This window comes from Pinus tabuliformis, chromosome 7 (genome assembly GCF_031772625.1).
Source record: "Pinus tabuliformis cultivar Carrire ecotype Pingquan chromosome 7, CPIR1, whole genome shotgun sequence".
NCBI classification, from domain to species: domain Eukaryota; kingdom Viridiplantae; phylum Streptophyta; class Pinopsida; order Pinales; family Pinaceae; genus Pinus; species Pinus tabuliformis.
This window is the reverse complement of record NC_142293.1, coordinates 2,045,443,110-2,045,454,190: the sequence shown is the minus strand read 5'-3', so window position 1 is coordinate 2,045,454,190 and position 11,081 is coordinate 2,045,443,110. Positions and strand designations below refer to the sequence as shown.

Here is an 11,081-nt window from a genome sequence, read left to right as displayed (position 1 = left end):
TGGAGCTTGATCAAGTCCTCAATTTTTTATTTAAGATGACTTGTCATTATTTTGTCTCTCATTTTTTCCTCTTTTACCTCAGTCTTTAAGTTGGGATCTTCTTTTTTAGCTTATTTTGAATAAAGATTTTCTATCCCTTCCTACATATATTTAGCAGAGGATCAATGTCCTACCTTCTCTTTTATAGGATATGATAAGCTTCTTAGTATGGTATCCATTGATCTTGTATCGTCTTCTTTTGAATCCTTTGTGGTTTTATCTCTGGTAAAAACTACAAACCATATACAATCTAGGGCTTTCAAATAGGTCTTCATAGACATGCTCCATAATTCATAGTCTATTCCATCAAATATGGGAGGCAGTGGAAACATGACAGCTAGGTGAACTTGATCTCCATCATAGTCTAATACGCATTGTTTCCAACAACAACTCATTCTTACACTTCAATTAATTACAACATGAAGGTACACGTTCAAGTTCTAAAGCACACTGATTTTCTACTATGGGCTTGAACCATCACAATTTTGTGATTATACCATTGTGGCATCAAATCAAAACATAGATTATGCAACTGTCTCAGTCATTGTTGATCGATCCCAACGCTGCATCTCAATGACATGATGACCCCTATACTGGAACACAAAAAGACCTACATATTATTTGCTCGATTAAATGCCATGTGCATGAATATTCAACAAACCAACTTGATACATGCTCATACTATATTTGACCATAAATTCATGATTAATACTTGTTATGAATCAAACCACTTGAATGATTTCCTCTAGCAAAGTTACAATTTATCCATCTTCCCGAGCATTACTTAGGGCGATTAGCGTTGGTCCAGGGTTTTGGATTACACTTTGCTAATGTTGTAAAGACAAGAAAAATAATGCCTTCATTGCATCAGGGCATATCACCTACTCTCTAATCCATAATCATATCAAATGGAAATTAAACATAGCCATGCACCATAACAATGTGAATCCAAGTGTGGTTAGACGTAAGAAATTGTATTATTACAACTACGTCCACAAGTTACTCCTATTATCCATCAACATATAGATATTGATATCTATTTTGTGGACCATAATTTTTTAGGCTGCCCATATATCATTGTTTATGATTTTACACCTAGTGGCTAACATGGATCACAAATATTTAACATTATTTTTATTTAAACAATATAATCATTGAAGATGAGGAATCTTAATTTCAAAACACACCCAAATAACTTAGAACCAAATAGAGAAAATACCTGGGTACCAAACTCCACAAACCGGAACTAGAAAGTTGAATTATATACCTATGGAATTGGTGCCTTGAAGCACCAAAGTAGAGAGTATAACGACGACTTTAAAGACTGGACCAAAAGTTGTATTATGTAGAAATAATATGGAAAGCATTGACCCTCTTTAAATGAGTTATAAATAGAAGTGCGAGTGACCACAAAGCATAGTCTCTCAAACAAAGGATGGCCTAGAAAGCTTCTCGAGTCACCACCAGACTACCTAAACACAAGTGTATAAAATGACAATGTAGGAGAAAGAGACGACTATAGTTTCCATTACCCCATCACCTTCAGAACCATCATGCTTTGACCATGCATTTACCCATTTGTGGTATTTATAAACTATGTACTATGATGAATGTGGAAATAAAGGAAAGTTGTTACCATACAACTACAATCCCATGGAATGAAAAGTAGTGTGTGTGACACCATTCCTAATGAAAACATTCCTCTTGGTGGGCTCCAGTATTGTAGCAATAATGCTACAACTCCTGGAGCTCCCTATCTCTAATTTTATCAACCCGATAGTTCGTACAAACTTGGAAGCGACGGTGTTGTATGCACAAGTACTAGCTCTTGTCGCAGCTATCACTTGGTCAGCTGGCACAAGTCCGCTAGGGCTCAAGCCAACTTCTATATGCTCTCAGAAGAAGCTTTTTAACTGATGGACGAAAGCTAACGCAAAAGGAAGTTAATCTACTTGCGAAAAGAAACTGAAAGCCAAAAGGAAACACAAACCCTAGCAAACCCTAGCAAACCCTAATTCTACCAGCTAGTCCTACTGATGCAAAGGAAAGAATGCAAACAACGAAAAGAGATGCCATTACTTCTAGGAAGGTAAAATGCATGTGTCTAAGTTATCACTATCTGAAGAAAACATCTTTTTGTATTTTTGATTAAGTTGTTGAAATTATCATGCATGTGCTTCTAACTAGTTTTCCACTGTGCAGGGATGGATCAAGGGATGAAATGCTTTGGGAAAGGTTGGGATGGTACAGAGAGGGTCTAAGGGATCCCCAATATTCTTTCTGAGAGTTTCACAAAGTCTGGATGACATGCAACCGTGTTCATGAACTTCTACAGGAAGTCTGCAGGGGCTTCTACAGGAAGTTTCTACAGGATGTTCTGTAATTCTTCTACAGGATGTTTACGAATTGGATTTTTGAGGATGGATGGTTGATGGAAGATGCATGGATGGTTATGGAGGTAGGATGGGGGTTTGAAGTGACCTAGGAACTGATGGATGGAGTGGTGAGATGATGTGGAAGGCTGATTTGGGTTTAAGGTAGTTGAGACAACAATGGAGAAGAAGGTAGGGTAACGTGGCAAAAGAGCAGATGGGAGATAAGGGAACAGACTTGGTGATGGAGGAGCTGATCTGGACGAGGCTCAGATGAACGAGGAGGTGATGAAGGTGATAGAGATGCTCTGCACAATGCTCATTCAAACGAATCAATGAATTCTTGCAAACAAACCAAGTCCTAGCTAACTCAATCCAACTGTCAATGAAATGAATAAACAACAGCTTTGTTTGGAAAGAGAACCATATACATCACGTGAGCAAGAACATGCCAAAAGATCTAAATGCATAACAAACTCCTACCAATCTATGATAAACATGAAAAGCTACTTGAACCATCAAAAGAAACCTAAGTAACAAAGCACGAATTAAATCTAAAGAGCAGATTTCAATTTAAGAACGCAGCAAACACATAAAGATAAACAAGGGAGGTACTGAGCGCTTGAGATGGGCCCAACCCCAAGAGCTACAGCCTCCCACGAGAGAGATTTAGAGCTGGTGCAAAGCTGGATTCATCTTCATTAATCAAGAATGAAGAGTTACATCAAAACTGTCCACAGGGAGAGCTTGAGAATGAGCTGAAAGCAAAGCTAATCTATTGCATAAAAATCGAACTACAAACTAGCTAACTAATGGCTAAAACAAAATGACTAACTAGCTACAAAAATTACTAAACACTAGCTAACAAATTGACTACCAACTAGCTAACCAAAATGAGGCCCTAAGCCTTCTTATTTATACAATTTGAGGACCCAACAGTCCTCCTAAAATTTAGGGACTTGGCTGCCCAAGACTTATAGTTAACAACAGTCCAACCTGACTTGCTTGGCTGCCCCTGAGCTGATTGATTCGGTGGCCCTTGAACTCCGAGCTGATGGTGGAGAATTCGAGGTAAGGGCCCATAAATGAGGGGGACACCTTCCTACAAATCCTCTAGCTTGTTCTCCCACGAATTTGGCTGCCAAGTGCTCATTAAGACCTTAATTTTTGTCTCCAAGTTGACCAAAAAGGCTACACAAAGCACCCATTAGACTTGTTGGCATAATGACTAACCAAATTCACTCTATTAACATAAAAATAATAAAAAACATGCAATAAACAAATGAGAATGGTGGACTAAGCCAAATTAGGAGGTTGAATGAGCCCATGGAATGGAAGAGAAGAGTGGTTGCATGCCTCCTCAACAGACTTCAAGCTTCAAATCCCTCTCCATACTTGATTCTGGCCTGCCCAAAGGCTTCTATAGGATGTTTCTGGTAAAAATACAGAACTTCCTGTAGAAAGTCCTGTAGCTTCCTGTAGAAGGTTGAACCATGACTAAATTGTGCCCGAACCCTGAAAAAATGAGTGTTCATGGAGGGGATGGATGTGCTTAGGGTGGCCAACACAGGTGCTGCCTCCTTAGCTAAAATATCGACCAATTTCTCCTTCTGCTGCCCTTTCTCTGAACTTCCTGTAGAAATGCCCAAACAACACAAAGCCTTTGAACTCGTTTGATGAAACTTGCTCAAGAGTAATTCCCTTGATGCATCATCTAATTCAACAACTGATCCATCTGCAAGTTGTTGAAAAGCACTCCTTTCAAGCAAATTTTCCATGGCGCCTTTCACTAGCAGACGATTTTGTCCCATTGGTTCCATGACAATAACACCCATGGATTTTCGATCACAATCAAACTCCAATAAAGCCAGCCTCTTTGATCTTTGTATCCACCAATCATAATTGCCCAATTGCACTGTGCCACTGTTGAGAATGGCACTTGTATCACCTGCCATTGGGTCTGGAACTCCCATTTTTTTCAACCAATACCTTCAAGGCTGCCTCAGTGGGAATACCAGTAGCATGGAACTGGTGACCTTGACAAGATATCCCTGCATCATTGCAAACTGCAGCAACTTCTGCCAGAGTTTCTAAATCCTCCCCCATATTATGTGCAGGCCAATCCAATATTTTCCATCCTCAGGATTATATGTTGTTCCTTCAACAATAAACTCTTTAAGTGAACCAGCACTGTGCCCTATGACTATAAACTCACTGACAGACATCTGATTGGTTGTAAGAGTACCTGTCTTATCAGAGCAAATCACTGTGGTGCAACCCATAGTCTCCACGCTCGGTAACTTACGCACAATAGCATTCTTTTGTGCCATCTTACGAGTGCCAAGAGCCAAACATGTAGTAATCACAACAGGCAATCCCTCTAGTATAGTAACAACTGCCAGAGCAACAACAATCTTAAAGTAGTACATACATTTCTCAAAGGAAAACCTGATATTGTTTTAACCACCCATCTATGACTTCCCATGAAAGAAAATATTTGTAGTTCATGATCCAGAAAAGAATACAAATGGCACCAATCACTGTTGTCAGTCTTTCACCAGATTCATCTAACTTCCTTTCAAAGGGGGATCATGACATTCCATTGAAGCTTCCTGAATTTGTGCCTGAAATTTACCTATTTCTGTAAACATGCCAGTGCTCACAACAATGCATGTGCAGCAGCCATTGGTAACTGTAGTTCCTGCAAACACCATGCATGCTTTTGACTACAACTCACAGTCACACAGGGTGGCTGGATATGTTCTTTTGATCAGATTTTGAATTCAAACAGATTGCTCTATCATTAACAGATCTATAATGCGTTTAAAAAAACTCTGAAATCAACACTTTCAAGAACCCTGGTAACCTTGGACACGAGCTTTAACTACTTTTCTCATTTCAAGCTTGAATTTTGACAAAAATCTCGGGTTTCCCTTCTACAGAGCTGTTCTCTGCCTTTCCTGTAGACGACTTCCTGTAGAAAACGCCTGTAGAGTGCGACAGGCGGGAATTTTTTTAAGGAACTGAAGAGATCTCGAGAATAAAAGGCAGAAATCGGTAGAGCACCATTGTTTAACTGATCTGGATGGTGGACATGCGCTTCAGTTGACCGCAGTTGAACAAAGAGTGGTGAGAGTTTCAGCCGAGCGTCCCTTGAATTACTGCGTGACTTGTGGTGAGGTGGCAAAAAACATGCGCGCTGGCTTTTTCGAACTGAAGTGATGTTATGAACTGCATGTCTTCTATTTGTTAATCAACTGATGCCCTGTTCACTGGAGTTCAACACATCTACCATTGCTTGTGTTTCTCAACTTCCACGTGAATGGCTATCCACGCAAGCTACGTGATTTTTCATGAATGCTAGAGGACTGGATGTCGGGTTAAACTTATTCTATTCGTGGCTTAATTCCACCATCCCATCAATTCATGCAGTTTTCAAATTAAATCTATGCAATAGAAGAATGAGATCAGTCACATACCTCGAAGTTGAATGGCTGTCGTGAGCTGTTGTGGGCTGTCATTGCTGCATGCATTTGATTTTATGGTTGCATGATGGCTTGGTTGCTGATTCATGGCTGGTTTCCTTGTGCAGGTGTCCTCTGGCCAGATGCATGCAACAAGAGTTCATTTCCACGTTCAGATCTGCACCCTCAAACTGCTGCCATTGAATTTTCACAGGACCAGAACTTGTTTTCGCCATTTCTCCCAAACGGTGAAGCGGATTGATCTGAAACTTGGTGAGCATGTTCCTATCATCATTATGCATCTCCCATAGCAAAATCGTGATCAATGGATGCACGGATTTCGAGAAAAATGGAAAATGGCTGAATATTTCAGAGCTCGATTTCTCGGAAACCGTGCATCGGAATCGGCTGAAACTGCTTGGGTAGGTTACAATCACCCATGTGCATCTCCCCATGAAACAAGGTTTAAAACGGATGCACGGATATGGAGAAAATGCAAAAATGGCTGATGGTGATGGAGGTTGATTTCTTGGAAACCGTGCACCGGAATTGCATGAAACTGCTCAGGCATGTTGTCATCAACCTTGTACAATTCCCCATAAAACGGTTTGTCAAATGGATGCATGGTTTTCAAGTTATGGCAAAAACAAATTCTGCTCTATGTGTTTTTGCTTCAAGGCACTTTGCATTTTGGTTGCATGGGATGACAAAATGAATTTTGGTTGTGATGCAGGTATAGAGATGATGGAGGAGGAGTTGAAAGACTGCATGAGGACTTCTGAACCTTTGAGGAAGCTACCATGCTTGCCAAACCCCTTTTTGAAATGCATGCCTAGTTTCCCACAATTTCTACAGGAAGTTCCTGTAGAAGCACAATGAGAAGCACAAGGAGGTGGAAAAAATGATGGAGAAAGGCAAGGGATGGACACACAAGTGCTTGTAGGCCTAATCAATAGACTCCCACCATTAGATTCACTTTTGAAATTGGATTTGGCTCGTCCAAAGGTTCTACAGGATGTTTCCTGTAGAAATACAGAGCTTCCTGTAGAAGGCACAAGAAAAATTCCTTTGACCTTGATTTGAGTGCTCCTCCTAACCTGCAATGTCATTGATGCAACATGAAATTATTCAATGGAAATTAGCTTTATTTTTATTTTTCTTTTTCTCTCTTTTTTTTTTGAAAAACAACTAGGGCGGCTCATGGAGGTTTTCACCCTAATTGCCTGCCCTGAGCGCCTCCAAGGAAGGTTTTCACCCAGGGATCTTATTCCATTTTTATTTTCTCTTTTTCCCAACCCATTGACCACCTCATGGAGGTTTTCAACCAATGAGCCAATCTAAGGCGCCTCCAAGGAGGTTTTCACCTAAGATTTTTATTTTTCTCTTTTTCATTTTTTTTTTCTTTTTCTTTTTTTTCTTTTTTCTTTTTTCCTTTTTTTCTACCCTACCCTACCTGAAAAACAAAATCATTTTCAAGTATAAGAATACTTCCAATGGAGCCATGTGCACATCGAGATTAGAGAAAAAACGATGTGAAGGCTCGAAATGCATGCTTGGACAAGTATCCAGATCTCAGAGACCAAATGATCTGGCGTTGAAGGGATCAAACAGAGCTGAGGAAGAAAGTACTGCTGCAACTTAGTGACCTTCTGAAACCATATCCCAATATAGCTTTGATATCCTTGGTTCTTTTGCTGATCTGGATCATTCTTCATGTCACCTTCTATCATGACCTTCTGATCTTCCTCTTTTTGTTGATCTTTCTCTTGAATACATGGAAGATTTGATGGTAACCATGAGGGAACTCTCTCGATCTCTGATTCTGATCTCTTCTCTTCATCAAGTGCAGCCCATGGTTCTTTGATCTCCTCTTTGGAATCTTCTTTTTCCTTTGGTCCTTCAATAGAATCTTTGTTTTGCAACACTCTTCCTGAGCTTTGGTGAAGATCATTGGGCTCAAGAGGAGTTGCTTGGATATGTTGTGCCTCAGATTTGCAATGGGGTTGAGCTGCTCCATTGTGTGGTTTTGGAAATGGTACGGGTAGTTGAGTGGAGGTGTGAAATTGAGATGGATATGGATGGCATTGTGGTTGGGTAGGCATTTGGGGTTGCCTTGGTGGAGGAGGAGGCGATGGTTGTGGATGAGCAGGTGGTGGAGGAAAATGAGCGGGATGAGAGTTGTACTGGGGCCTCCACTCCTGATAAGGTGCATTCCACTGAGGCTGTGGCTGAGCATAAGCGTGAAACGAATGAGCAGCTGGTTGGGCATAATATGGATCTGTGAAGGAACAAGGAGAATATGACCAAGGAGGAGGTGTAGACCAGGGAGGATGAGCAGGGGGATCCCAAGAAGGCATGAAAGTGGCTTGATAGGGGTCATAATAGGTCTCGGGTATCCCTTGTAGTTCCTGCTGGTAAGATCTAGGTCCATGTGGCCTCCTTTGGTTCATATAGTGGAGTGATTCAGTGGCTCCTTTGGCTCTCTGATATGCAGCTTTAATTCCGGGCAAGGAAGGGCACTGATCTGTAGGATGGTATTCTTCACATACAAAACACACTTCTATGGAGTACAATGGACATTCGTTCCTAGGATGCTTTCTAGTGCACCTAGGACAAAAGATGACCAAAGCCCTCTTGGCTTCTTCTTGCTTCTTCTGGATCCGCAAGGTATCCAGTTGCATGGCAAGAAACTGCCTCATATCACTCTTGAAATCTTCCAGCTGATTTGCAAATTCATCTTTGGATAGGGGATTGCTCCCAACATTTCTGCTTGTAGCCATTTGCTCCAGAGGAATGGTTTCTTCTTCTTCTCCCCTAGAGGTTCTTTAAATATGCCTCGATGTCCACCCAGGGGTTCTTTAATCACAGCCATCGAAGAAGAGATAACGTTGGCTGTGTGAAGCAGTGGGGGTGTTGTGCAATCATTTTTCTAACTTACTTCTACTCCTACAAGGCATGAAATGAAATATTTTTGGTTGATTTTTGTTTTTTTCTACTTCTACTTGCAAAACTGAAATAGACTGAACTGCAACTAACTATCTTGCAAAAATGAAAATGTGGAATTGAAATGAAAGCAGGAAAGGACTAATCTATTTTGCTCAAATCAAATTGCAAGAATGAAATGCTAGGCTACGCTTGCGGAATTGAAATGCTACCCTACGCTTGCAGAAATGAAATTGCGGAATTGAAATGCTAATCTATGCTTGCAGAAATGAAATTGCGGAATTGAAATGCTAATCTATGAAAGCGGGAAATGCTAATCTACTTTTGCATAAATGGAATTGCATAATGGAAATGAAATAAACTACTTAGCAGAAGATTGCAGTGGAAAATAGAAGAATAGCAACAATCACCAATACTCTGTCGCTTCCCCGGAAATGGCGCCAAAAAGATGGTGGGCTCCAATATTGTAGCAATAATGCTACAACTCCTGGAGCTCCCTATCTCTAATTTTATCAACCCGATAGTTCGTACAAACTTGGAAGCGACGGTGTTGTATGCACAAGTACTAGCTCTTGTCGCAGCTGTCACTTGGTCAGCTGGCACAAGTCCGCTAGGACTCAAGCCAACTTCTATATGCTCTCAGAAGAAGCTTTTTAACTGATGGATGAAATCTAACGCAAAGGAAGTTAATCTACTTGTGAAAAGAAACTGAAAGCCAAAAGGAAACACAAACCCTAGCAAACCCTAATTCTACCAGCTAGTCCTACTGATGCAAAGGAAAGAATGCAAACAACGAAAAGAGATGCCATTACTTCTAGGAAGGTAAAATGCATGTGTCTAAGTTATCACTATCTGAAGAAAACATCTTTTTGTATTTTTGATTAAGTTGTTGAAATTATCATGCATGTGCTTCTAACTAGTTTTCCACTGTGCAAGGATGGATCAAGGGATGAAATGCTTTGGGAAAGGTTGGGATGGTACAGAGAGGGTCTAAGGGATCCCCAGTATTCTTTTTGAGAGTTTCACAAAGTCTGGATGACATGCAACCGTGTTCATGAACTTCTACAGGAAGTCTGCAGGGGCTTCTACAGGAAGTTTCTACAGGATGTTCTGTAATTCTTCTACAGGATGTTTACGAATTGGATTTTTGAGGATGGATGGTTGATGGAAGATGCATGGATGGTTATGGAGGTAGGATGGGGGTTTGAAGTGACCTAGGAACTGATGGATGGAGTGGTGAGATGATGTGGAAGGCTGATTTGGCTTTAAGGTAGTTGAGACAACAATGGAGAAGAAGGTAGGGTAACGTGGCAAAAGAGCAGATGGGAGATAAGGGAACAGACTTGGTGATGGAGGAGCTGATCTGGACGAGGCTCAGATGAACGAGGAGGTGATGAAGGTGATAGAGATGCCCTGCACAATGCTCATTCAAACAAATCAATGAATTCTTGCAAACAAACCAAGTCCTAGCTAACTCAATCCAACTGTCAATGAAATGAATAAACAGCAGCCTTGTTTGGAAAGAGAACCATATGCATCACGTGAGCAAGAACATGCCAAAAGATCTAAATGCATAACAAACTCCTACCAATCTATGATAAACATGAAAAGCTACTTGAACCATCAAAAGAAACCTAAGTAACAAAGCACGAATTAAATCTAAAGAGCAGATTTCAATTTAAGAACGCAGCAAACACATAAAGATAAACAAGGGAGGTACTGAGCGCTTGAGATGGGCCCAACCCCAAGAGCTACAGCCTCCCACGAGAGAGATTTAGAGCTGGTGCAAAGCTGGATTCATCTTTATTAATCAAGAATGAAGAGTTACATCAAAACTGTCCACAAGGAGAGCTTGAGAATGAGCTGAAAGCAAAGCTAATCTATTGCATAAAAATCGAACTACAAACTAGCTAACTAATGGCTAAAACAAAATAACTAACTAGCTACAAAAATTACTAACCACTAGCTAACAAATTGACTACCAACTAGCTAACCAAAATGAGGCCCTAAGCCTTCTTATTTATACAATTTGAGGACCCAACAGTCCTCCTAAAATTTAGGGACTTGGCTGCCCAAGACTTATAGTTAACAGCAGTCCAACTTGACTTGCTTGGCTGCCCCTGAGCTGATTGATTCGGTGGCCCTTGAACTCCGAGCTGATGGTGGAGAATTCGAGGTAAGGGCCCATAAATGAGGGGGACACCTTCCTACAAATCCTCTAGCTTGTTCTCCCACGAATTTGGCTGCCAAGTGCTCATTAAGA

The 11,081-nt window shown here is 40.7% G+C and overlaps 1 pseudogene; it reads right to left on the bottom strand.

Moving 5' to 3' along the window:
- Positions 1–4,355: 4,355 nt before the first annotated feature.
- Positions 4,356–5,125, bottom strand: LOC149256731 (calcium-transporting ATPase, endoplasmic reticulum-type pseudogene; annotated as a pseudogene).
- Positions 5,126–11,081: the final 5,956 nt, after the last annotated feature.